The sequence below is a fragment of the Camelus bactrianus genome, chromosome 8 (genome assembly GCF_048773025.1).
Source record: "Camelus bactrianus isolate YW-2024 breed Bactrian camel chromosome 8, ASM4877302v1, whole genome shotgun sequence".
NCBI lineage: Eukaryota > Metazoa > Chordata > Mammalia > Artiodactyla > Camelidae > Camelus > Camelus bactrianus.
In genome coordinates, this window is record NC_133546.1 from 50956417 (window position 1) to 50982915 (window position 26499).

General features: G+C 36.8%; 1 protein-coding gene across 1 annotated transcript in view; it reads right to left on the reverse strand.

Annotated features, from left to right (window-relative positions):
• Positions 1 to 26499, reverse strand: part of GRIK2 (glutamate ionotropic receptor kainate type subunit 2) — a 926084-nt gene that overhangs the window by 867997 nt on the left and 31588 nt on the right. Inside the window, exons 3-4 of the mRNA XM_074368582.1 lie at positions 18266 to 18389; positions 16682 to 16789 (exon numbers count right to left, since the gene is read on the reverse strand). The gene's annotated coding sequence lies outside the window, so the exon portion shown is untranslated. The remainder of the gene's footprint in view (positions 1 to 16681; positions 16790 to 18265; positions 18390 to 26499) is intronic.

The following is a 26499-nucleotide window of genomic DNA, read 5'->3' on the forward strand; positions in this document are numbered from 1 at the left end:
TTTACATAAACTTCTGCCAAACTAATGTTCCCCAATCCTTTATTTTGTACACAATTTTTTAACCTTTGTTCCAGTACGTAGCAGTTCTCAATGTTGATGCTCTCATCTGAAAATGTGTGAACTATAATTAAATATGAGAAACATGGTTAAATCTATGGACAAATTACAAATTTTACAGTCAGTTTTTTTTTTCTTTCACTATCTATGAGATAAGTCCATCTGTCATGTGTATGACGAATAGAAATTTCTGTGTGGCTCAACGGGATAGACAGGACAAGACTACTTCCTGTAGATCTGAGCTACAGGAAGATCAATTTTAGCTCTATATTAGGAGAGCCTTTCTAGTATTTGTAGCTATACATGAGTGGAATGAGATAGTATATGTTCTGATGTTCTGTCTCTAATGGTGTTTAAGAGGATTCAAGCTTTACTGGAAGAATTAGATCAGATGATCCTTCCAAAAGAAAGAATGATGATGATGATGATAATTAATAATATTACACTGAAGCCAAAATACACACTATCATTAGGGTGTGCAAAAAAGCAAGACTCTACTATAATTTGACCTTATCTTGCTCTAGAGCTCAAATCCTGATGATGGCAGTGGAGAACACAGTTTCATCCAGTTTAAGAGAAATACCTTCCATCAGGTTCTTAACCTCTTTCAAAAAGATTTTCAGTTTTCTTCATTTTCCTAAGGTTATGTGTAGGGATATAGTTGAGCATAAGAATACACAAGTCAGCAGGGGTAGGGAGCTACTTCTTCCTGTACTTTTCTCCCAATTCTCACTGGACTATTGAAGATGTCCTTAGTTCTGTACAGATACCAGGTGTCCATGGTAACCATATACTGATATGTGGGTAGCACCTTCTGGCTTGTAGCCATTGTACTGAAGCCTGTGGCTGAAATCTGTTGTCTCTGTCATATACTCCTGTCACTCTGAAATCTCTTTATTCTTGCTCTAGGCATTTTCATGTCCACTAGTTCCATCTTGGAATGTATGGAAATTCTGGACCACCTTACATGTCACATTCAAGCTGAAGGTGACATAAAGAGCAATCTTAGGACCATCTATCTAACTTGCACCTCCTTCCACTGATGCTACATTACTGCTTTTGTACTATATTGATGTTATGCTGCACTAGAAAGAAAATTTCTCTGAGAGGCTTGTAAACTTCCTAGGATATATATGAAAAAGTAAAGCATTAGTCTGAAAATTTTTGGATTCACACAAATACACCTAGAATTTTTACCTGTCTCTCCACATTCCTAGGGTTTCTCTCCCAAAGAAAAGAATGGTGAAGACCCTGCCTCTTATCCTTGCTCTCATTATGACTTCTTTCTCTTTGGCTCTTTTTATCAGTCATCTATTACCACAGTAATGCTGTGTAACAAGTCATTTCAAAAACTAACTGGCTTAAAACAACTGTCATATATTTTCACTCACACATCTGCAGGCTAGGAGTTGGAGATTGATGAACCTAGGTAGGCTCGACTGGCTTAGCTGCAAGCTGAAGGATAGATCCAAATCAGATTCTCTATTTCTCACCTTCGCTGGTCCAGTGGACTAGCCAGTCACATTCTCCTGACCATGGCAGAGGTTGCAAGAGGACAAGCTCAACCACATGAACACATTTCAAGCTTGTGCTTATGTCACATCTATTAGCCTTTGCAATAGCCAAATACTTTCCACCTACTATGAGGCCAAAACAAGTCACATGACCAAATCCAACATGAATGAGGTAGCAATGTATACTCCAGCCATGGAGATGAGAAAGAGGCAGGTGAATATACGTGAACAAAAATCTAATAGACTATACTCCTCCGTCCAGCACCAGAAAAATTCTCTACTTCTTCTTTCTGTCTGACAGAAAGAGATAAGAAGAGACCAAACCATGTATCATTGACCCTCTCATTTACCTTCCCATGGAAGAAACCCATTAGATCACTGAGAAGAGAAAAAACACTGGGTAATATTTCAAATATATTATCCCCAAAGCAACTGCAATATCATTTAGTCCAGGTCTTTGGTAAGCCTTTTATGACTTCAAGTCATTTAATTATCACCACAACTTAGTGTAACAATTTATTAGTCCTCATTTTATAACTATAGACATTGATAAAATTCAGAAATTTGACCAAGTTCACCCAGCCAAGTGAAAGAGACAAAAGTCAAACCATGTGACTCAATAATTTATTACCAGCAAGAATTCAAGTTCAGCAAGAAAAGCCAGCAAAATACTTTAAAATCCCTGCCAATACACCAGTAAGAGAACTCCAGGTTTTTCAGACTTGAATGGCTAAATCTTAATATTTCCTATAGACTTATTGTTTCCCTGAGCATTCATTGTGTTGTCTTAGTAGCCATCAGTATGCCACTAATTTGTTTTGCCTAGTGACCTCATATTTTGCTCCAGAACTCGTGGTTCACGAGTCAGAAACTAGGACATTTCTTTATTTAGCATCATCTAGTCTCCAGATACAAGGCATTGCTATCTGTCATGGTAACTTTATACCTTAATTTGGGAAAATCAGTAAGAGCAATAGGGGCAGAAGTCCTAGCAGTAACAGAGATCAGGAATGAAAATGTACTTGTCTGAAACAAATAACAAAAGGGTCATCTGCAAGACACACACACAAACCATAAAACACAGGAGGAAGTCCCCAAATCTGCCACCATAAGTTACTACTATCACATGATGTGAAATCAGTAATGACAACAGCAATGACTCAAGTTAATTGAATTCTGAGCTCCCTCATTGTCATCTTCACACCCCAATAGGTGCTCAGGCCTCTTTCTCTGACTGAAATCATCTGTACAATACCTTCCACTAGCTCCTTCCAACGTGTATAATACATAAGAAATAAAATCAAATCTCTCTTTCGATAAGTAGCTCACAAAATGGTTGAGTGAGTCTTGTGCCCTTTGCTCACTTTTTCTGCAAAACCATCATCCTCAGATCAAAATAGTACTTTCCAAGTTACGTACCAGGCATTGGCCTAGACTCTGGAATACAAAGGTGAACAAGAGAAACAAATCTTTGCTTTGAAGAGTTCATATTCTGGAAAAGAAATATATGCAATAAGTGAATGAAAGATAATTTTATGTGGTGATGATCACTGTAAAGTACGTGACGAAGGTTGAGAAAGGGACAGCAACTTTAGATTGGGTATAAGGGAAGATTTTCTATGAATAAATATCCATCAAGACAACCAATATTCTTCTGTGATAAGAAATGACACCAAAATCTCAGCAGGGCTGTCTGCTCTAAGTCTGAACAACTCTCCAGGGTTACTGATATTTTTATGTTGATTCAACAACACAGGCCAGTGGGGTCTCCACTTTCCTATAACTAAACCTGCTAAAAGAGCCTATTTCTCCACCAGAGATGGCAGGGAAAGAAAGTCTGGAAAGCATCACAATCAATGGCTTTTCATGGTCACCCTCCTTTACAGCCAGTTGGCCAGAACCAGTCACACAGCTCTGTCGAATATCAACCACTATTGGAACTCTGCCCTCAAGATGTACCCTTTAACTTGGTACACAAGGACCATGTTACCTATGAACTCCCTTGTTTATCTCTCCTACCTCTGCCCCTCTTAAAGCAGAGTGGAGCATGTTCACTTCACACATTTACTTCCACTTCCAGAAAAGCTCTTCCTGTCTCCATTCACCTTCCTCACTTTCTCTCGGGTATGAAACTTGTGTTTCATAACCCAGTATACTTGTCATCTCCTCTGGAGAATCTTCTATGACTCCCCCAAGCTGGGTTAGTACCCTCTTCTGTGCTCCTACTACCCTACACTTACCTCTGTACCTGTTACTTCATTACTCCTTTCTCTCCCTAGCTCTACACTAGTCTACAAGTTTATGAAGAATGTAACCATGTCCTCCTAATTATTATACCCCAACATAGTTTCTTAAAGACATAGGAGTCCATTAAGTAGCTGTTGAAAGAAACAATGGGGAGAAAAATAGAACCTAGAAGGAGATGCTGGATTGTCAAGTTGGCCAGCAATATAGTATTGTTTACAAAAAATAATGAAATCATGAGAACAGGCACATTTGGTTCAAGAAGAAAGAGAACCAGAATTTTTTTTTTTATTTTTGAGAACCAGAATTTTTTTGAGTTCCTGTCATATACCAAGTATTATGGATGTCTAGTTAAGGTCTGAACATAATGAATTTGAGATGCTATGGGAATAATCATTAGAACGTGTCCAAAAGATAGTTTAGATTGAAGTCCAGTTGTCATGGGTGAAGAACTGTAGATTTGAGATTCATCCATCCAGGTGGAGATGGGATCCATCCAGTGTGGATCTCTGTGTCTCAAACTCTGTGTAACAATACTTGACAGAAATGAAGTCTGGTCAAGTCAACAGCCAGCAAGTATTGGGTGACAGTGAAGAAAAGCATGTCTTACATCCTGAAGCAAGATATAATTGAGAATTCTAAAGGATATATTCTATGGCAAATGGGAGCTAGTGGAAAAAGTGTGAGGCTCAGATGAATTCTATTATCCTTTTCATTGGCGTTCACCTTGATTTTGCTGTCCTGTGCCCCACGTCATTTTTAAATCTCCCACAATTCCATTATGAGTTAAAGTTACCACCATTTCTGAAAAGAGTTCACCATATCTTTCTGATAAAGAGGAAAAGAACCATGAGGGTTGAGAGGGACAAGGACAAATGAAATAGGAGAAGGAAGCAGAGGGCAGGAGAGGAGATTTAGCATAGAATCTGAAGGGGCAAGTACATTTTGAAGCAGAAGGAAAATAGCTGAAGGGCTAGGGAAGGAACAGTTATACAGATGTGGAGTCTAATTATGGTGTATTTCTAGTGATTATTTCCAAATATATTAAATAAAGGAAGGAGCCAGAGGAAGAGCAGGAGAAGAGAGAAAGCCAATAGGGATAAATGTAAATTAGTTATTAATCACTTAATGATGAAAGTAACTTTTCAATTTACAGTTAGCCACTGGGAATTCTCTGAAAATTTTTATTTATCAGCTGAAATGTCACTTCCATCTGATTTCACATCTCATATCATTCATCTCTGATACATGAGAACTAGTTAACTGTCAGCACAAATCTGGGAAGTGCCACATATTGGCTTGATCGGACTGCAGAAGAATCATGTGCGACTGAGTCACTTCAACATAGAGCACTGTAGCTCATGACGACAGTCTCTTGAGCTCAGTGTCTGAAATCTCCCTGTTTCATGCCACTTGTGGAGCTATATAGACAGACTGTAATAAACTGGAGGTAAGAAATCTTTTGTCCGTGTCAGCTCAACTCCAGTCCTGTAAATATTGCTATAATGCAGTTGCCCTTTAAGCCTCTTTGATTTTGACATCACTCATCCAGAATTTGCAATACACCCACCCCTTTTGGAAGAAGTTTATTTTTCCTAAAACCTAATGACTCTCTGAGTTTCCATTTCTAGAAAGTATCTAACCAAATTATTTTTGAAATGCATTCTACAGAATAAATATTCAGGTTTATTTTTTAAAGGGTTAAACTGAGGACTAAGCAAAGTTAAACAGATTTATTTACTATGAAATTTCTAAGATTCTTTTAATATGTTAAAGCCCATTGTGATTTTCTTAAAGGCAGATATACTTTGAAGCGATGCCAAAAGCTATCTGACCTTGGAACCCCTTTTTCCTGGAACATATTTTGGGAAATATTAATCTAGCTTAAAGCATGCCAGCACAGATTTCATTTATCTTGAGAGCTTCCACTACGTGACAGGCATCGTGCTAGCACAGTCTGAGGAAGCAGACCTAATCTCTCTCTGGGTCAGACAGACATTAAATTATAATTAATTTAATCATTCTGAGTGTGCAAATTACTGGAGGAAAAGTACAGGGGAATCTAACCTAGCCTAAGAGGTGAAGGAAGGCTTCTCTGTGACACATTGTTTAAACTGAGACCTGCAAAATGGGTGCGAGTGTGTTAAATGAAGAGAGGCAACAGAGCATTCCAGGTAGAGAAAACAACAGATGCAATGGCTCTGAGGCAGGACAGTATGGCCAATCTGAACAACTGATAACAATCCAGCAGAGCTGAAAGGCAGGACACAGTCCTCAGGGAGCACACTTTCTGGCTGATGAGAAGGACATATTCTATACTTTACCCTTCTAATTCCAGACCATGAGGAATCATCTTTTCCAGCCAATGACGAACTAGTTATTCAGGACTGATACATCACTAAGAGTAACCTCAAGAGCAGGAATAGGTATGAACATTATCTCTCTGAAGACACTGGAGAGCTACCAAAGTAATCACCTAAGGGAACGTGACTCCAGAAATAAGGGAAGCTCGGAAAGGTGAGGGGAATGTTGGAAACCTCTCTTAACCTAGAGGCATTAGCCAGCTTGGAAGCTCTGGCTGGGAGCTGAGAAGCTTAGCAGGGAAGTCAGCAGTTTCACAGAGTTTGGGTGACAAAAATTATGTCCAGGGCCATAAAAAACAAACTGTGGCTACCAGTGAGGAAATAGAGAAGGAAAGATAGATTAGGAATTTGGAATTAATAACTACACATTACTATATATAAAATAGATAAACAACAAGGGTGTGCTGTATAGCACAGGGAACTATATTCAATTTCTTGTAATAACATATAATGGAAAAGAATCTGAAAATATACATATATATGTTTATATATGTATAATTGAATCGCTTTGCTGTGCACATGAAACTAACATTGTAAAATAACTACATTTCAATAAAAAATGGGAATTAAAAAATTATTTCCAGGGTGTACCAAGGAGAAGGAACACAGGTTAAAACACTGACAGCCTCCATTTGGAAAAACCAAATGACTACAGCCTATGTCTAAAGTGAATGTTCACAAAGGCTAAATTCCAGCTTCAAATCAGCTCAATCTCTGTTTAGATTAAAGTGATCCACCTACCCTAACTGCCTACCAGAAATAAAAGTAAATTCCCTAAGAATCATCATTCTAAGCCTCAAATTGTCTCTACAAATGGTGGTTCACAATAGAAGACATTAAAGGTCAGAAGAAAACACCAGATTCATGAAGAAAAAGGAAAAGAAATACAGAAAATGTAGAACACTGCTTAAGAAACATTTGGGGCTTGGTGAAACCTTGGCTAACATACCTTGAAGTTTCAGCACAAAAGGAGTGAGAAATAGAGCAAAAGCAATATTTCTACAGCTAATGACCAATAACTTTCTAAAACTAAGGAAAAAATACTAAGCCACAGATATAAGATGCACTGTCTTTCCCAAGCAGAATAAATGAAAGGCACATCTAGACATACCAGAGCAAAACTGTCAAAAATAAAAGACATATATCCAACCTTAAAAACGAGAGAACAGGACAGATTACCTCCAAAGAATCAATAGTAAGATTGAAAGCTGACTTCACAACAAAAAAAGTAGAAGCCAAAAATACTTTAAAATATTGAAAGAAAATAACTGCCAAACTAGACTTCTATATCCAGCCAAAGATTTACTCAAAAAAGCAGGGGAACTAAAAATATGTCCAAATAAATAAAAGCTGAGAGAATTATGCTCCAGTAGACCTATATTAAAAAGACACCAACACAGGGCTTTCAGACAGAAGAACCACCGTCATAGATGGAAGCATAGAAATGACAAAAGGAATTAAGGAATGAGGACTAATGGAAAGGATAAATATATAAGTAAGAGTAAATAAAATCAGTTGTATTAAACAAAAATTCTATCTTGATGTCAACTATACATGTATATGGAGAGAGAAGACAGAAAATAGAGGACAAAAATAGCACAGAAGTTTAGGTGAGGCTAAACATAAATGAAATGTTCTAAATTTCTTGCATTGCCCAGGAACAATACATTTACATTACACTTTCTAAGTCAAGGATGTATGTTGTAGGATGTACAGTAACTACTAAAGAAAAACAAAAGAATAGATAGCTAACAATCGACAAGGAAATACTAAAGTAAAATTCTTTTTAATTTTTAATTTTTATGCAATTTTAAAGCTCACACTCCATTTACAGTTATTACAAAATATTGGCATATATTCTTTGTGTGGTACAATACATCCGTGTGGCCTATCTTACCCCCAGTAGTTTGTACCTCCCACTTCCCTACCCCTATCCTGCCCCTCGCTGACTTCTCCCCAATATTAACCACTAGTTTTGTTCTCTATATCTATGAGTCTGCTTCTTTTTTGTTATATTCACTGGTTTGTTGTATTCTTTTGATTCCACATATAAGTGATAATCATACAGTATTTGTCTTTCTTTGTCTGACATATTTCACTTACCCTCCAAGTCCATCCATATTGCTGCAAATGGCAAAATTTTGTTCTTTTTATGGCTGAGTAGTATTCCATTGTATATTTATATGGATCAAGAAGATGTGGTGTATATAGAGAGAACTCATCTGTTCATTGACAAATTGCTTCCATATCTTGGCAACTGTAAATAATGCTGCTATGAACATTGGTGTGAATGTAGTAGTATTTTTGTTTTTCTCATATATATACTCAAGAATGGAATTGCTGGGTCATATGGTAGTTCTGTTTTTAGTTTTTTGAGCAACCTCTATACTGTTTTCCATAGTGGCTGCACCAATTTACATTCCCACCAACAATATATGAGGGTTACCTTTTCTCCACATCCTTGCCAGCATTTGTGTTCTTTTTGATGATCACCATTTTGACAGGAGTGAAGTGATATCTGATTGTGGTTTTGTAAATTAAAATTCTTAAATTGAACTTCTGCTCCTACCATAATGGACTAGGTAATGAACTTGCCCCACCACCATAAACAACTAGAAGACTGGACAAATGATATGAAACAACTGTTTTAAGACATTAGAATAAAGGCAGCACACAACTGTGATCCCTAAGAAAAGAAAAACAAATGAGGTAGGGCCTATTATTGCCAAGGCTTTCCAGAAGGAACCATTTTCAAGACTAGAACACAGGAAAGGGTTAACCAAACAGAGCATGGATGTCGCATTGACTTAAGGAACTAGAAAATAGAGTTTGAGGAGACTGAAATGGCTGGAATTTGTGGGACAAGCTACCATTAAGAAAGAAGATATGCAGAAAAAGAGATCCCGAAATCTGCATAGGGATCCCTTGAGTCAGCGGCTGACAATAAGCTGTGCACGGATAAGGTAAGACTAGACAAAGACAGGATAAAAGCAAAAAACAATCCCAAGGCTCATATAGGGCTGGGAGAATTCAAATTCCACCCAATTGGTGTGAAGAAGCTCTTTTTGACTATCCAGAGCATTCGTAAGATCCCAGAAGGGACACGTCTCAGAAGTAGAGCTAAACTGACCCTAGAATAAAGGCTATCCTAGATCTATATTTTTTATAAAAGATGAAAATAAATGAGGTTGGGGGGGAGGAAACTTTGAAAAGATCAAGTTGACCCACAAAAGTCAATACAAGAGAAGGTATGAATCTCACTCAGACAGATGTGCCAACACTAAGGTCTCTGCAGAGCATGCACTGTAGGTCCTTCTTCTAGGACAAGGTGAGAGCAATAGCATTGGTGGGAGAATATACAGGTTGCCTAGAGCACCACCATCCAAAAGAATTTAATGCATGCTACATAATATAAATTTAAGTTTTCAAGTGGTCATATTTTTTAAAATGAGTATGATTAATGTCTATTTTCTTTAATTTGATATATCCAAAATATAATTTTGGCATACAACTAATGGAAAATAAATTGTTACTGAGATATTTTACATTTTTTTCATGCAAAGACTTTGAAATACAGTGGGTATTTTATGCTTTCAGCAATCTCAATTCAGACCTTCCTCATTCCAAGTGCTTTGCAGCCATATGTGGCTGATGGTTGCTATATTGAACAGTACAAGCCTAAAGCTAGGGAATCTGGGTTTGTCAGCTGTGTATAAGAGTTGTCTAGGAAAGCCTGCATCTGGGGACCTTGAGCTCGTAAGAAGTTGCAGCCCTTCCAGCTGGGGATATGAAGTCATCACTCCCTTAGACAAGTAACCATAGAAGCTGAGTTTGCATGCAGCCCCTCATGATTCTCCAGGGTTATTTTTGGACAATCCTGTTTGTCATACCATAGGATAATATTGCTAATACCCCAACTATTTAATTAACGGGTCTGCCTCCTGTCATTAAAATAATATAGCTCTTCCAGGTGCTTAGTTAGACCAGGAGATAAACAGGAGTGATCCACTACAAAATGTTCAATCTTTCAGGGTCATTGACTGCCAGATGTCACCAATGAGAATCACATGCAAACTGATAAAGATCATTTCCATACTGGATCAATCATATTTAATAAAGGCATGCCATTTGTTAGGGAAAAAAAATCTACTTTACTACTACAGAGAGCAACAAAACAGTAGATAAATAGACAATGAAAGGGAGTAATTCTTGGGTATAAAACTGCTTGCTGTGAAAATCCACGAATCCCACAGGGCATGCTGGTATGTATATCTAGACCTTATATATGTAAGACACCATGTCACTTGTTTATAGTTATACATTTTTTCATGTTACTCAGTGACATAAAATACCTAGTTTTCCAGATATTTTACATATTATTAAAACACTGTAATTCATAGATCTGAGCCACAAAAGGAAGATAGATTTCCTCTGGTCACTTAAATAGTAATTGGCCACATTTCGGCTAAAAAGCCACAAAACCAGAAATACTCAAAAGGCTTGTTTGTGGTAAGTGAGTACAAAGTAGATTTTGTCTGGCTCAGTGATTAGAAGGTCCTGAAGATCTCGTATGGTTAAGTGTCATCTGGTAAATGTACTTACTGAGTCTCTGAATTTCTCCTTTCAACTTAACATTCAGGCCTTCTTTAGCAATTTTCAGATTCCTTAAAACATTCCTATAATCTATTTTAGGAAATGTAAGAAAACAAGACAGTACATATATTTTTAATGAACATCTGAAGCCTCCCCAGTGACTCTCACAGGAGTCTTCCCTGTAGCCAAAATTCTCAGCTGGAGTCGGTGGCAAATTCTCCTTCCTAAATGACTTTCCTGTTGGAAAACTCAGGCAGCTGAAAACCTGAGCACACTCCAGGAACACCCCCAAAAGGGACTGTGTACTCTGAGGTTGGGGACATGATATCCTTTGATAATAAACCTACTGAGGGAATTTCTGCAAGACTATAAACAATAACAACAACCACAACAATACTAATGGATATCCAGTATCCATTGAATGCTTATAACACACAGGCATTGGGCTAAGCATGTCACATGGTTCCCTGATTCTATTTGTACAACAACCTTTGCAGGAGGTACTCTGGTTTTCCCCTGAGGGAATATTAGGGGAAAAAGTAATTTATCCAAACGCACCCTGCGAGTAATGGTGGAGCTCAGATTTGAACCCAGACAGCCTAATTTCAGACTTCATGTATTTCTTGCTACACATAGACTCTCACTTATGAAGAAGCTAAATTCCACTTAAACTTCAAAAGCAATTCAGACTCCACCAATAACCCTATCCACATGCCATTCTAGACCTAAAACTCATCCAAGTATCTCTCTTCTTTGTTCCCAAAGCATGTTTGCATTCCCCCAGCTTGTCTGCAGTCCCTATTCACCATACGTTTTTGCACTGTTTAAATTATCTGGAGTGGGGAGGGTATAGCTCAAGTGGCAGAGTGCATGCTTAGCATGCATCAGGTCCTGGGTTCAATCCCCAGTACCTCCTTTAAAAAATAAAAATAAACCTAATTACCTACCCCCTTAAAAAAAAAACAAAAGAAATAAACATTAAATTATCTATTAACTTCTCAGTGTCTCCCACTAGATTTACATTTCTTTAAGGCAGTGGTTTGACCCTGAAGTGATTTTGCACCCTCACACCCCCAGCCAGGGCACATGTGGAAATGTCTGGAGACACTGGCTTGTCACTACTGGCAGAAGGATGCTACTAGTATTTAGTGAGTGATGCTGCTAAACATTTCACCATGTACAGGACAGCCTCCCACTAGGAAGAAATACCTGGTCCAAAATGTCAATAGTGCTGAGGCTGAGAAACCTTTCTGTAGACAAGGCCAACTATATATTATTAATCTTTATATTCAGCACCTAATACAATATCTGAAACATAACAAGTACTGAATAGACGCTTGTGGAACAAAGCTCAGCTGATACTATAGGTTAGAAAATTATGCTCCATTTAGTGCTATTTATTCGAAAATGCTTCCCTAAATTTCCCAGATTGAGCTGGCCCTCCATCCTCCACTCGCTATCATTGCCTTAAGTCACCCACCAGACTGAAGAACTCTCTTTGGTTTAACATACTTGTTAGATGGTAATCTCCTGTAAGTCTTAGATATATCACTCTCTCGGTCCTGGTGTATACAAAGCAGTTTTTAAAGATACTAAAAAAGGCTGTATCGAGAAATACTCACCATAGGTGACTTGTTGGCACCTCCCTCTTCAGAATACGCAGCCTCCTCTTAGTCCCAAATGCTACAGGGCACGCAGCCACAAGGGGACCTCCGGTCAGCAGAGGGTAAAGTCGTCTGGTGGGATGAGGCTGGCCCTGATGTGCATTAGTCTTTTCTGTTTTCCATTTTCTATTATGCAGCCTGGAATATTTATTGTCTACAAGCTGTAACAGCTGGCCCTACTCAAGTGGCCCTCTCTCAAACGTACGTTGTTCCCCGTTGAGGCTGTGACTTTATTTTTATCTGTCTTTCACAGGTCTGAAGAAGCCTGTTGCTAAAACTGGTGTCAGGACACTCTGCAGTACATGCTTTCTCTTTTTTTTTTTTTTTTTTTTTTTTTTGCAGAGGCAGCAGAGTACAAGCAAGCACTCCCGTGAGAACTTGCTACCGAAAGAGCTGTGATTTTTCTCATTGGAAACAGGTGAAGTAGGATAAGGTACACCATGGTTGCTCTCGTTCAAGAGCAGGAAACTGAGTGTCTCCTACACAAGGCATTGAGAAAGTGGCTGTTAAATCTCACTGGATTATTACCAACCTATTCAGCCTCTTTTCATTAATGTTCTGTTTGATCACAGTCTAATATTCTAATATTAGTACAATAATGGTAATCTCATGTCCCTCGTTACTTGTTGATGAATTATGACCTGCAGTACTCAATCCTTCGCCTAATATCTCAGTCTTTCTTAGGCTGCTTTGGTCTAAGGTTTAATTAAGATGTTACTCTGGTGTTTTTAAAGCACCAGATGAATAATCATTTTTCAGTAGAGCATTCTTTATATAGAAGAAAATGCCATTACAACTTCCACTTTTAGCTATGACTAAGTAACTACTAACAGACCAAAACTCACACCAAAAACACCCGGAAAAGCTGGATAAAATTTTTTAAAAAGATTTTAGAGGTACTGGAGAGCTTCAGAGCCACCAGGACTTGAGGAGCCAAGCACTCAAAGAAACAAGATGTTCATGAGAATTAGCTTGACACCTGTGTGCCAGTTTTCCCTTTGAGTTATTTTCCAAATTTGTAGGACTTTGGAGCAAGAAACATAAGGATGGTCAGTAAAAAAGCAGATATCAGCTGATAAGTAGCACTTTGAATGGCTGCAAGAGGCTAGGGGGATAAAATTCTGAATTCAGGCCTAAATCAAGGAAGCCAGGACTTGAGGGACGAAGAACCTGTGTCGAGGAAAGGATCATTTTTAATAAATGGTACTGAACTGTGGCATGCCTGCCTGAGGGGAAAAAAAAGAATCTTGACCTTTACATCATACCATTAAAAAAATCTTTTCCAGATGTATTTTAGGTTTAAATGTAAAGTTTAAAATTAAAAGCTTCTAAAGATAACATAGGAAACTATATTAAGGATGGCCAAACAAACTTTTAAGCACCTCAAAGGCACTAACCATAAAATAAAAGATTAATTTAATCAACTAGAGTATATTAAAATTAAGAACTTCTACTTTTTCCAATACACCTTTGAGAGAGTGAAAAAGGTAAGTCATAGAGTGAAAGAAAGTATTTTCAATTCATATATTCAACAAAGGATTTGTATCTAGAAAATATAACAGCTCCTTCAAATCAGTTAGAAAAAAACAGACAACCCAATTTTTAAAAAAATGAACAAAAGACTTACACAAGCACCTCATAAGATGATATCAAATGGACAATAAACATAAATATGTATCAAAAGCACTACACATCATGGAAATTCAAAGGAAAACTACAGTGAAATAGCACAATGATGGCTAATATTTAAAAAGGATAGCACCAAGTGTTCATGAGATTGTGAATAACTCAAACTCTTTTAAAAAATGGAAATTGGTGTAACCACTGTTTGGCAATATATGCTAACATTAAATACATACATAACTTATGATTAAGCATTTCTACTCCTATGTATACACACTGCAGAGATGCAAAAGTATGTTTATCAAAAGGCATTCACAATCATGTTCATTGTAACACTATTTGTAACACCCCAAAATAGGAAACCACAAAATGCCTTTTCACAGTAGAATTGACCAATAAATTATAGTATATTCAGATAAGGCAATATTAAATGTGGATAGAATGAAATACTGCAATAGTAATAGTTACACAGTAACAGGAATAAAATACACACAACATTGATAATCTCAGTGAAGGAAAGAAAGCAAATACAAGGGAAAAAGGACTGTGCAGCTTCATTTATTTAAAGTTTAAACATACACAGGATTAGCTGGTAGCACAGATGTCAGGATAGCAGTTACCTTTGGGAGGGATGGTAGGGACTGGAAAGAGTGTAAGGGAGGATTCTGGGCTGTTCATAATACTCTGTTTCTTGATCTGAGTAGTAGTAGTGTAACTGCTCATGAAAAAAGTCCACTGAGCTGTGCACTTATGATTTAGGCACTCCTCCTCTGCGTGTTATATTTTAGCACAAAGTTTATGCTCTAAAATCTCATTACAAATCAGATGACAAAACAGTGTTTATGTTTTAGGAGAAGACTACAGAGGCTGTATTAGGTGGCCAGGTTAAAAAAAGAAATTCTGACTTCAATATATTATTTGGTTTGATTAAGACTAAATCTTAATTTCTTCTTCCTATCACACATTTTCACCACTTGACATTACATTATATACTAACTTATTTATTGCCTGCCCCCTCTGACTAGCATATAAGCTACCTGAATACAAAGAGTTTATTTTATTCAGCATCTAAAATGGTACAGTAAAAACTCCTTAATTGGGGGGAGGGTATAGCTCAGCAGTAGAGCGTGTGTTTAGCATGCAGGAGGTCCTGGGTTCCATCCCCGGTATTTCTGATAAATGAATAAATAAGTAACAACTTAATTACCTCCCCCAACCTAAAATAAAATAAAATATCAGGAAAAATAAATTTAAAAAAAGAATCATATAAAAAAGAGTAAGTTTAAAAAAACCATAAAGTTAAAAAAAAAAACTCCTTAATAAATATTTACTGAATGAATGAATCATGCGCCTTATGCCCTTTACTGATCATTGAAGCTTTCATTTAAAGTTTGTTTCAATTTCACACACATGAAATCTTACCGTAAGCCCTCAATAATTCCAGGTCTTAAGCAACTTGCATGAGGTGGGCAGTAAGTAATTAAGAATTTAAAAGTTCTGGAAGATAACCCCTTAATCCTGCTTCATAGCTACAATGATGTCACTATAAGAAGAAGACCAGAAAGCATTTTAGAATAATCTTTTGGTTCAAGGGAGTTTCTTGCCAGCCCACTTCTCTACAAAATCTTTAGTTTTTTAAAGGAAGAAAATTGTTCTACCTGTCATTCAGACAAGAAGAGGGAGGTATATATGGCTAAATGGTAATGCAATGACTGGACTAGTGTCCAAAGCAGGACATCTGCTGACTGGTACACATCTCTACTGAAACCACAGAGGGAACGTGAAGCAGTGGTAGAAAATCTAAATAAAAACACCCCTTTTATGAAACAGGTGATACGATCTCTTTCCCTATGGGCCAAGTGACCCAAAAGCATGTGACCCCAAAGCATGTGATGTTTGGGCTCAGATAAGCAGCACAGAGGGGAAATCAGAGAGCTCAGGGAAAGCCTGTGCAGCCCACAAGGCATGGGGGGGAGCCTGGGCAGGTGGCCCTGCATGGGTAGGCACGGAGAGAAGAAGCAACAATGGACACAGCATCACAGAGGTCCGTGAGTCATTTAATATCAAGAACAAAGGTGAGAAAAGTTGGAGCAGAAAGAGAAAGCTAACAACAGTCAGAGCAACTGCAGGGGAAGGGGAAATACCCAGGGAAGCAAAGCCTACTTACAAAACCGGGTATTGAGTAAAGACTGAATCACCTGGCATAAAGAGAAGTGGGAAGAGGAAAAAGGAGAAGGAAGGGAGAAGGCAGTGGGACAAACGGTAAGGCAGCTGTCATCATCAAGGGGGCAGAGCTAAACGCATGTTTGTTGATGTTTAATTTAGCTATTTCATACATTCAGTTAATACTTTCATTTTTAAAGCTAATTGTAAAGAAAATTAGTAACTCTCCAAAAAGATTTCTAGAAGATCATTAGTTTATATTTTTTTAAATACCAAATTCCAGAGGACTGATGCCCAGTAAGCCTGTATATAACAGAGGTATCCATCCTCCTTATCCAGCAGAGAAGAAATGGAAGTATTACATGGCAAATATGGGTGGTTTGAGGAGTGCCAGTGATCAAGATTGTGTTTGAAGGATATTCCTTCATTGCATAAACAGGGTAAAACCAGACATACAAACCTGCTTCATTTGTACCCTGAGTCCATGCAGTTAGGGTTTGGTCTTTCTTCACAGCATAAATATGGCTCAAACTCAGTATTGAAAGTTTCATCGGGTCAACAGACACTGCTGAGAATTCAAAATTAAAACTAATATTAGAACCTGTTCGAGGCTTCTTTTTTTAAAAAAGAAATGCAGGCTCATGTAAAACATATCCTAGGTAGGTTATTAAAGCTTTAAACTGAAATATATTTTTTTTCCATGGAGTTTAAAATGTTAATGAAATGTTATTACCAGGGGCAAGGGAAAGGAAAGGATTAAACAAACTACTGTTGTGTAACTCCGACTTAAGGGACAATATCCATGATGAACCTATTATCTCTTTTTCCAGGCAAGATATTTACTGAATCCACTTTTTAAACCAGCCAAAATTGCAAAATGCAATTCATTCTTTAAATAATTGGAAATCGGTATTGTGAATGGATTTTGATTGCTAGAAAAAAAAGTTAGCTTTTTCTTATTAGCAAAGCACAGCTGAAAATGAAGATGGAAGACAAATAAAATGTGGACTTGTTAATGGACCCTGGAAAAATAAATGAGGTTTTCTTAATTTCTTAGTAACTGTGGAGAGAGTGTTTATGTCACAATGAAAAAGACAGCTCTGTCAAAGCTCTGAAAAGGAAGCATATAGAAATGGGTATTGAATTAGGTTATTTTTTTTCTTCCTAGCAACTTTTTTAAAAAGTCTTTTAAAAATAAAAAAAACTAAATATTAAATCACTTCTTCAGATTTGACTTTTCTTGTATTTGTTGAAGTCTTAAATACTGAGGAAATATACAGGCTCATTGATTCCAGCAGCAAATAGATTTTAAGTTTTATAATCCGGTATAAACAATCGAGTCTTAAATCTCAAAATAGATCGAAAGAAAGGGCTCTGTTCCAGAATCAACCTTTAACTGTATGTAAGGACTGGAGTTGGTTCCTCAACTTCTGAGAATTCACTTACTCATTTGCAAAGTAAAGAAAATAATGCCATCCAGCTCAATACTCACTGTGAAAATCAAATTAGATAACAGAAGGAACAGGCTGCTGAAAGTGCTTTTTCCTGTGTCTAGCATCTCATTCACTGCCTGGACATTTGCTAACTGGCAGAGGCTCATATGCCCACTACTGGGCTGCCACCGGAGTCAAGAACGAGGAGGCTATGTATCAGTCAGGCTTCTCCAGAAAAAAACAGAATCAGTAGATTGATCTATCTACCTACCTACTTACCTACCTACCTACCCACCTACCTACCTACCTATACATAAAAGTAGATTATTATTATTTATTATCCTTTACGTTTTCCCCCTCTATTCCTTCAACTCCTCTATTTCACTGCTGGACTCTCACATTTCCAAGGAAATTCCTATCCTAATGCCATGATATCTTGTTCCAGACCACAAAGAGAAGCAGGGGTAAATTTTAGCATATTCACATTGTCTTGAATTTATTTCCTTTTCAGAGTGTTGGCTAACCCCCATTTAGGCAATTGATAGTATCTACTTAAACTACCTATGGCATTTTTGCATTTTGTTATGGCATTTTTCAAAGTTCCTACTCACCCAGAGTTGGATGAAATATTTTCCAAGTGCATCACTTTGTAAAGCTCTCCAGAGTGAAACACAAGATTAGTTTAAGGTCATAATCATGATGGTAAAAGCATAATCAAATTTATGTTCAAAGTTTCTGTAATGATTTGAGAAAAAAAAATTTGTCATTACAAATTGTCATCAGCAGAAATGTATGTCTTCCAAACTTTAAAAATAAATTGATTAGAAGATTGCTTAATTGATATTCTCTGCTTTGATTTTACAGTGCTTCTGTTAAATTTTCAAGCCCATCTCCAAAACAGATCTACCAGGTACATACTAATCAATGTCCCTGTCAAGTGAATATTCTATGGAGTACGGGCCCCACAACCCCTACTGAATGGGCAGGCGGTCATCTGACCCCTCTGCTCGGTCTAGCTGACAGGATGAGGATGGTTACCTGACTTGAGCTGAACCAACTGGAATTTCTTCCAAAACTAAGTTCAAGGACTCAAGAACTCAATCTCTGCTGGGCACTTGACCTGATACAGGATGCAACACCAAGGTGGGGGGATCTATGTTAGTCATAAGCAAATGGAGCAGAGGAACTCTATCTACTAACAGAGAATCATGAAGCAGACAGACACAGAAATCTTAGCAGAGAGCCCTGATAGCTTACGAGACAGGAAGAGAAAAAAAAAAAAAAAGAGATACTGTCTTGATTTCTGCTACTGTCCTGATTCCACTTCCACACCAAGTGGCTGACAGTTGCATTTGCTCCTTTGGGTTCTAAAAAGATGCCCTGGTGTACATATAATAAATTAGACATTTTACATATACTAATTTAAGTGGTATCTAAGAGTAGTCTTCTTTCCATAAAATAAACTGATTTTACCATCTCTAATTCTGTAATTCTATGAAGACATTTTGTATACAACCCATACACAGAAATGAAATTAAACCAAACCCTCATAAGGATCCTACAATCCAGATACTACTAGAATCACCATTTTACAAATGAGAAAATTGAGGCACAGAGAAGTTTAGTAACTTGTCCAATGTCATTCAACTAGTATTTAAGGTCATTCAGTTAAGAATTAAGCACAGACTGTGGGGCTCCAGGATCCACAGTCTTAAGAACTATATAATTTACAGCATATCAATCATTTTTCTATGATTCAAATAATCGTATTTTAGAGAAGGCTGATGGTAATTCATAATTTATTTAGAAATTGCATTAAGCAGAATAAATAAAACAATGCAGCTATTAGAAGGAGCCTGAGAAAACTATTAGCATTTGGAATTACGAGTTTGATATGCAGATTAAAGTCATGAAACCCCTAACCTTCCTATGTAGAATGCCTCATTGACCACTCTTTCTCAGAGGAGTTACAAAGAAGATTGATACATGATAAAACCATTATGATAATTAGGGCATTTATTTTAATTTTCCAATGAATAAGCAAACATGAACTAGAGGGTAATAGGACCAAATAATTATTAAGCACTCAAGGGAGTTTGAGTAACAGTTCTCCCATGGCTGAGAATCTCCAGTTTAAAATAATTTCTGTATATAGCCTTCCTTCCTCTATAACATGTATTTACTTGACATGAAACACAAGAAGCTAAAACTACTGTGGGATTAAATAGAAATTTTTAAGGTTGGGGTTTTTTTTTTTAATTACTACAATTGATAGCATTTTAAGATAAAGGCAAATATAACCTCTAAAAATAAGTTTTAAAATGTTAATGGCCAAGAACATAATGATAATAAGCAATGTTATGTTTTGGATCATTAAGAATTAGGCAATAATAATCTGCTGTTTATACCCTGAACCCAATTCTGTGAGGTACAAGAGAAATAAAGGGTAAAATCCCTGCCAGTAAGAGTATACAATCTGACTTTCAAGACAAAAGGGACCCGTGTGAAGAAATCCAGACTGATAAATAAGGGTACATTTTGTTATTGATTCATACTCCCAAACCATTAAAAAAAAATCTGATCAACTCCAAATAGTAGAATATAATCCAGCCATAGCATCATGTGGTATAAAATAAACATCTAACAGAGAAGTTAAAGACAGTATCTTGTAGTAAGAAGGTACATCTTTACCTTATGCTTACAAGATGAGAAATATTTCAATAAGCAGAAAGAAGGGAAGAATCTATTGAATTCCAGAGAGGCAGCAAAACCATAAGTTTGGAGACAGGCAGTATTACACTGCAGTTGTCTTTCCAATATCCATTCTTGCCACCACATAGGTCAGAAGATAACAACCCCAGTTCGAGGAAGGAATCAGACCGCAGGCAGTTTGGGCAACTCCATCTTTCTTTCCACAGTCACTGGTCCAAATTATCCAGGCCTAAGCCAATCAGTAAATGGCATGTACTGGTCTGAGAGGTTCAAAGAAGGACTCTTGAGTGTGTTGTGGGAAGGTATGCTTTCTCACGCTGGCCATAGTGAAGCTTGGGTCTCTGGTTATCACGAGTATTCTTAAGCATTGTAACATGGAAAGTGTGATTCTCCATAATCGTGTGAAATAGAGATGGTTTCTACTGAAGAAATATTATCAGCATGTGACCACTGATTTGTGATTCTATTCACAGTCCTTACAATGTTTTATCTATAAAGGGGAGTTTTGTTTTCTGGTTGTACAATATTCTCATTGGTAACATATATCAACAATGAAGAAAATACACAGGGGGATTTGCAAAACACTTCTACTGTGTATAATACTGTCCAATCTACTTGACTTCAATTATTATCACTTCATTAAAAGTGAAATATAATTTCTGTCCCTCTATCTCACACAGATATTTTGAGAGTCAGTGTTTGTAAAAGGAGTATGTCGTGGTGGCACATGATTAGCTTTTAGGAAAACTATAAGCATAATTGCACTAAAATAAAAAATCACTACTAAGTCAGTTAATGGCCAAATTTACATTCCTTTTTATAAATAAGTTTTGTTAATATGTTATAGTTTCTATAACACCCAGAATACTAGTCATAAAGCTTCTTTAATCAATCACAGTTCCCTTGGATCGTTTTCTTTTCCAACATATGGAATGGCTTGACATAGACAAAGTAAAAATAAAAGAATAACCTTATAAAACTCCTACTTCAAATAAGAAAAAGTATGGCGCAACTAATCCATATTATTTTGAAAGAAAGTCAGTTACAGTATTATTTTAAATAGCTAACTTTCTTATTTTTCCCTTGAAATCTAAACAGTCCTTTTATAACTTGCAGTCAGTGATTTTTAACTGAAATTTAAGTCACTCAACTGTCCTCTTTTCTCCCCATCCTAGTTTCCAAATTTCTAAGTTTCATCATTTCACTTTTAGTCAGCACAATATATAAATACACAAAATCAATACTCAATTTGATAGATACAGGACTAATTTTAACAAATGTTATCTCAAACAAACCTTATTCTAAATGTTATCTTTACTTTAAATGCCCTGCATTACTTCATGTTTTAAAGTTCTTTTCATTTCACTCTCAATACCTCTCTCTCATCACATTGTCCACAATAGCTTGTCTATATTTTTCTTACTTTTGATTTGGAAATGTTTGCCATTGAAGGAGCAGGCAGCAATTGATTCTTTTTTCACCTCAATTACATATTTCAAAACTTTTTTAATATATGGAAATAACTTCTGACCTTCTGAAAGAATACTAATTAACCCTCACAGACCAACTGTTCTGGTTTATTAGACTTCCATAATATACTTAGTTTTTAAGCAAATTTTAAAAGGAAAAAATTTTAGAAGTCAATAACAATTTCTTTCAATCTTTAAAAAGTTAGTTTTCTACACTCCTACAGTAATCTCCTCAACAAAACCATGAACTCTAAAACTTTACGAGAAACAGAAATCCTATCTTTTTCAAAAGGTACTTGTATGACATCTTGCTGAACTCCCCAAAATATCACCCAACAAGCCAAACCAAGCTCATTTGGACTTACTGCACTAAGGCAGAATACCACCTCGACAGAGTATTAGCCACGTTTCAGAAGAAGAATGTCAGGAGTGAGATATTTATAAGACTTCGAGTTTGAGCGCAAGTGGCTGAAGGTGAGTTTTTCAAGTCATGAAACTAACTAGGATTTAATAATAATTTGTGACATAATAGTTTAGGATTGGCAGACATAGCAAACACATTTGGAAAGTAAACACCTGTTTGTTAAGTGAACAGTTTGCCCAGGCGAGCAGATTATTGTCTCCATTAAACTGATCTATAGCAAATTCCTGAAGCAAAGAGTGAAGTTGTTTATTGGTTTATTGTTGTATCTCTCCCAGGTAAAACCTTCTTGGAACAAACAAGTAAGGTTGACATCATTGGTCTAAAATCTCACTGAAGTCCTTCTGAAGCAGACAGTCTTCCTCTCAGTTTTCCCTTTTGATCATTCTTCAGCCTGACCTAGAGTATAGATGGTTATTATACGGGGAAATGATTAAATAGATGTTAGTAGAGCCATCTTGATATACCAGAGTTCTGTTGTTGGTCATTTCAACAATTACACACATCAAGTTTTCTTGTTCTTTTTGGTAGATTATCATCTGATGGAACAGTGCCTATGAAAGGCACTTAAGATTCAAAAGGTTACGTATTTATACATACACACATACATATACTATGATCAGATTCTGTAGTCCATATCTAAGCCAAAAGCCAATGGTGATCTAATTAAACTAAAAGAACAGCTTGCATCTACTAAAAAACTCAGGCTAGATATGGGTATATTAGCCAAATGGCCTAATCTCATCATTTTCTTTGTTTCCTGGACCTTCTTAGTGTTATTAAGAGTCTCAGAAATATCCATAGGAATGTAAATGCAATATTCTTTTCCTAAAGTGTACTTGTAATACCTCTGCAACTCAATGATGTCTGGGGCTTCTTATTTTTTGAACAGAGGAGTTCTAAGGATTTCTGACATTATCTAACTCCCCTTTAATCTCTGAACAATGACAAGTTAAGATTTTCCTCATCATCTATACCTCTAGTAAAGAATGATATAAAGAGTCTTAGAAAAGAAGAAAACCTTCCCTAATCTTTCTTGAGTAGTTAAAGTTTCAGATCTCAACAGATGTTTATTTTTTTCTCCTCCTTGAAATAATCTATACAATTATCTCCTTTTCTGAGAGTTTAACTAGTGGACCAAAACGTAGCCTGAGTGGTATCAGAGACTACTGACTACCCTGAAACAGGCATCAATTTACTAACGCAACAAATACCTATCCAATTTGTCGGTAGTAGCCAATAGGCTTTTGTGCCACAAATTCAATACCTGTGGTAGGGGGCTGCCCAATAACAAGTTCTTAGGCAAATGACTTGTTTGTGGATGCCAAGTCTTTTTTATAGTTTTGGCAATATTCAAAGGTATTTAGGTACTCAGTGGGAGAATATATAGTAAAGGTGTTACAAAACAGATGAAATGTTCTGTCTTACAGGGAATTCAAAGATTTCCTATACAGTAAACCTTGTTTGTAAGGTCTGTAAACATGAGACAGGTGTTAAATAAATTACACAGGTTCTTTGGCTGAGTCTTACCTGTGTACAAGTTCAGTTACATAGAGGTGTGCTCCTACAAGTGATACCTGGGTATTACACAATCCCCCCCTTTCTATCATCCTAGGTATGACATGGTAGTGTGTTTTAGTTTTTGGTTATCCGCTTGCTGTGCTATCCTCCACCAAAAACAAAACAGAACAAAACAAAAACAAACAAACAAAAACAACCAAAACAACCAAATCCACACATCAGCAATTGAGTCAAATGATTGATGAAACCAAATTTTTTCATTATAAGGAAATGGAAATAAAGGGAGCTAGTTGACACTCAGAGAAAGTGGTTGTAAACTCAGTCATTGGCTCAGTTACATGTTTTACCCAAATTCAAATGATGAACAAATTGCATCCAAGTATTGGACTTATATTTAGGACAGAATAGGATTGTAGAAAGCAGTACTGATCACAGAGAACTCACAAGTAGCATGGATAAAAAATAACAAGTGTGTTTCTTTAAAATTCAGAATTTTAATCAGAAAAGAAGGGGAAATGGCTAAAGAAATAACTAACAAGAGCATACAGATTAAAGAATGATAATCTGTGGCTCCAGTCCTCTAGAATCTGTTCCACAGGTACGGAGGAGAAGCTGCCCATGCCATGCAGCCTTCTTCTTCTTCTTTTTTCCTTTAACATTTTTTTATTGATTTATAATCATTTTACAATGTTGTGTCAAATTCCAGGGTAGAGCACAATTTTTCAATTATACGTGAATATATATATATTCATTGTCACATTTTTTTCTCTGTGAGCTACCGTAAGATCTTGTATATATTTCCCTGTGCTATACAGTGTAATCTTGTTTATCTATTCTACATAGCCTTCTTCTTCATTCAAAACTCTTAGGTGGAAGCTGTCTGCTTTCAAAGACCATCTGCTTCTAAAGGATTCTTAAGAAATCTTAGTTTTACAATAGACATTAGAATGGCACTTCAGGTGTCAGAGAGTATTGTAGCCTACCACTTCTTGGTATTCATCCCTGGTATTCACGCTCCTGTTAAGTTCCACACTGTACCAAAGGTTGGTCTGTGTGATCAATGGAATATGGCAGAAGTGATGGTATGTCACTCACGAGATTAAATAATAAAACACTTTGGCTTCCTTCTTTGTTGTGTTCTCTCTCTCTTCTTCCTTCTCTCTCTCCCTCTCTATGTCTCTTGTCTCTGATCATTTTTGCTGTGGAGAAAGCCAGTTGCTATGTCTTGTGCAGCCCTATGGAGCAGTCCATTGATGAGATACTGAGGGCTCCCAGACAACAGTCATGTGAATAATCTTGAAAATGGATTGTCTAGCCCAGCCAAGACCTCAGGTGATTGGAGCCCCAGCCAATAGCTTGACTGTAACCTCATGAGAGACCCTGACTCAAAATCCCCAACGATGTCATTTTTAGACATTATATTTCAGACTCTCAGAAATTATGTGGAATAATAAACATTTACTGTTTTAAGTCACCAAATTTGGGGATAATTTGTTGAATAATTTATTCCTCAGCAACAGATAATGAATACAGAGGGCACAAGAGAAATCTTGTGTCCTTTTAACTGGAAGACACAAATCCAGGGATCTACACCCTAGAGTGTAACTGCTGTTATAGTGGCTGGACGTATCTGACGGAGTTCTCTTCAACATGCCTCCTAATAGTTTTTTTTTCCACTTTTGCGTCCTTTCCTAAAGAGGAAATCTTCAGGTTTTAGGCCATATAAAGTTGCTTGGGAGGATGTAAAGGAAAGACAACTTGAACCTGTTACAATAAGACTGAATATATAGCATGAATGCGTTGCAGTCATTTGCCATGTATGTCTGAAGTAGAGTCCAAAATCAGAGAAGCAATCTCATGGCGTAATTTGTAACCAGTTCATGTGGTGACAATTTACAAGTACCAGAAGGTATGAAACTCAGGCTCCTGAGTCAGAGGAAGTCCCAAAGTGTCAGACAAGTTTGCTAATTTCATTTTTACAATATCATTAATTTGGTCTCTTTTTTTCTTTTTCTTTTTTTTTTTTTTTTTTTTTGAGGCTTGAGGAGATAAGAAAATGAAGTTTGTGAATAAGATCAAGGCTTTACAAAATTTCTAATAGTCTCAGTAAAGTGAGTGCCCCTATCACTGGATAAATAGACTGGAATTCCCCAATTTGTGAACATAAAATCAACAATGTGTTTGCTACTGTCAGAACCATAGCTCTCCAGGAAGGAAATGTTTCAGTCGACTCTAAGAATAAGCAAACAATGATCAGAAGGACGTATTAAAAACCCATAAAGGAGGTAGTCATTTGAACTCCTTTAAAAATGTTCACAGGGACCTAGAAGCTTGGGCTCTTGTCCATGTCCTGTCTTTACACACACAGACATACCAAAGATTCCTCAGTAATCTTAGTAAAAATTTCCCCAACAATGTGGATTGACTATAGTGGTCAATTTGTCCTTCTTATGGTAGGTAATTTCATTTGAAATGTTTGGCAAGGTTCTAGTTAAAGTCCTCTACTGTCACCCAGTACCCACTCTGAAGTGTCAGAGATTATCTTCATGCAATTTACAACTGGAATTTTTCCAATAACTTCATATTTTGGAGCTAATCCCTGGCATTCTGTAATAGCTTCCTTCAATCTCTCAAAAGAACTGGCTTCTAGGACTCTCAATAGAGCCAGAACCTTAGTGAGGCCTGCCTGCCATATTTATTATCTAGGCTTTTTTTTGGCCTC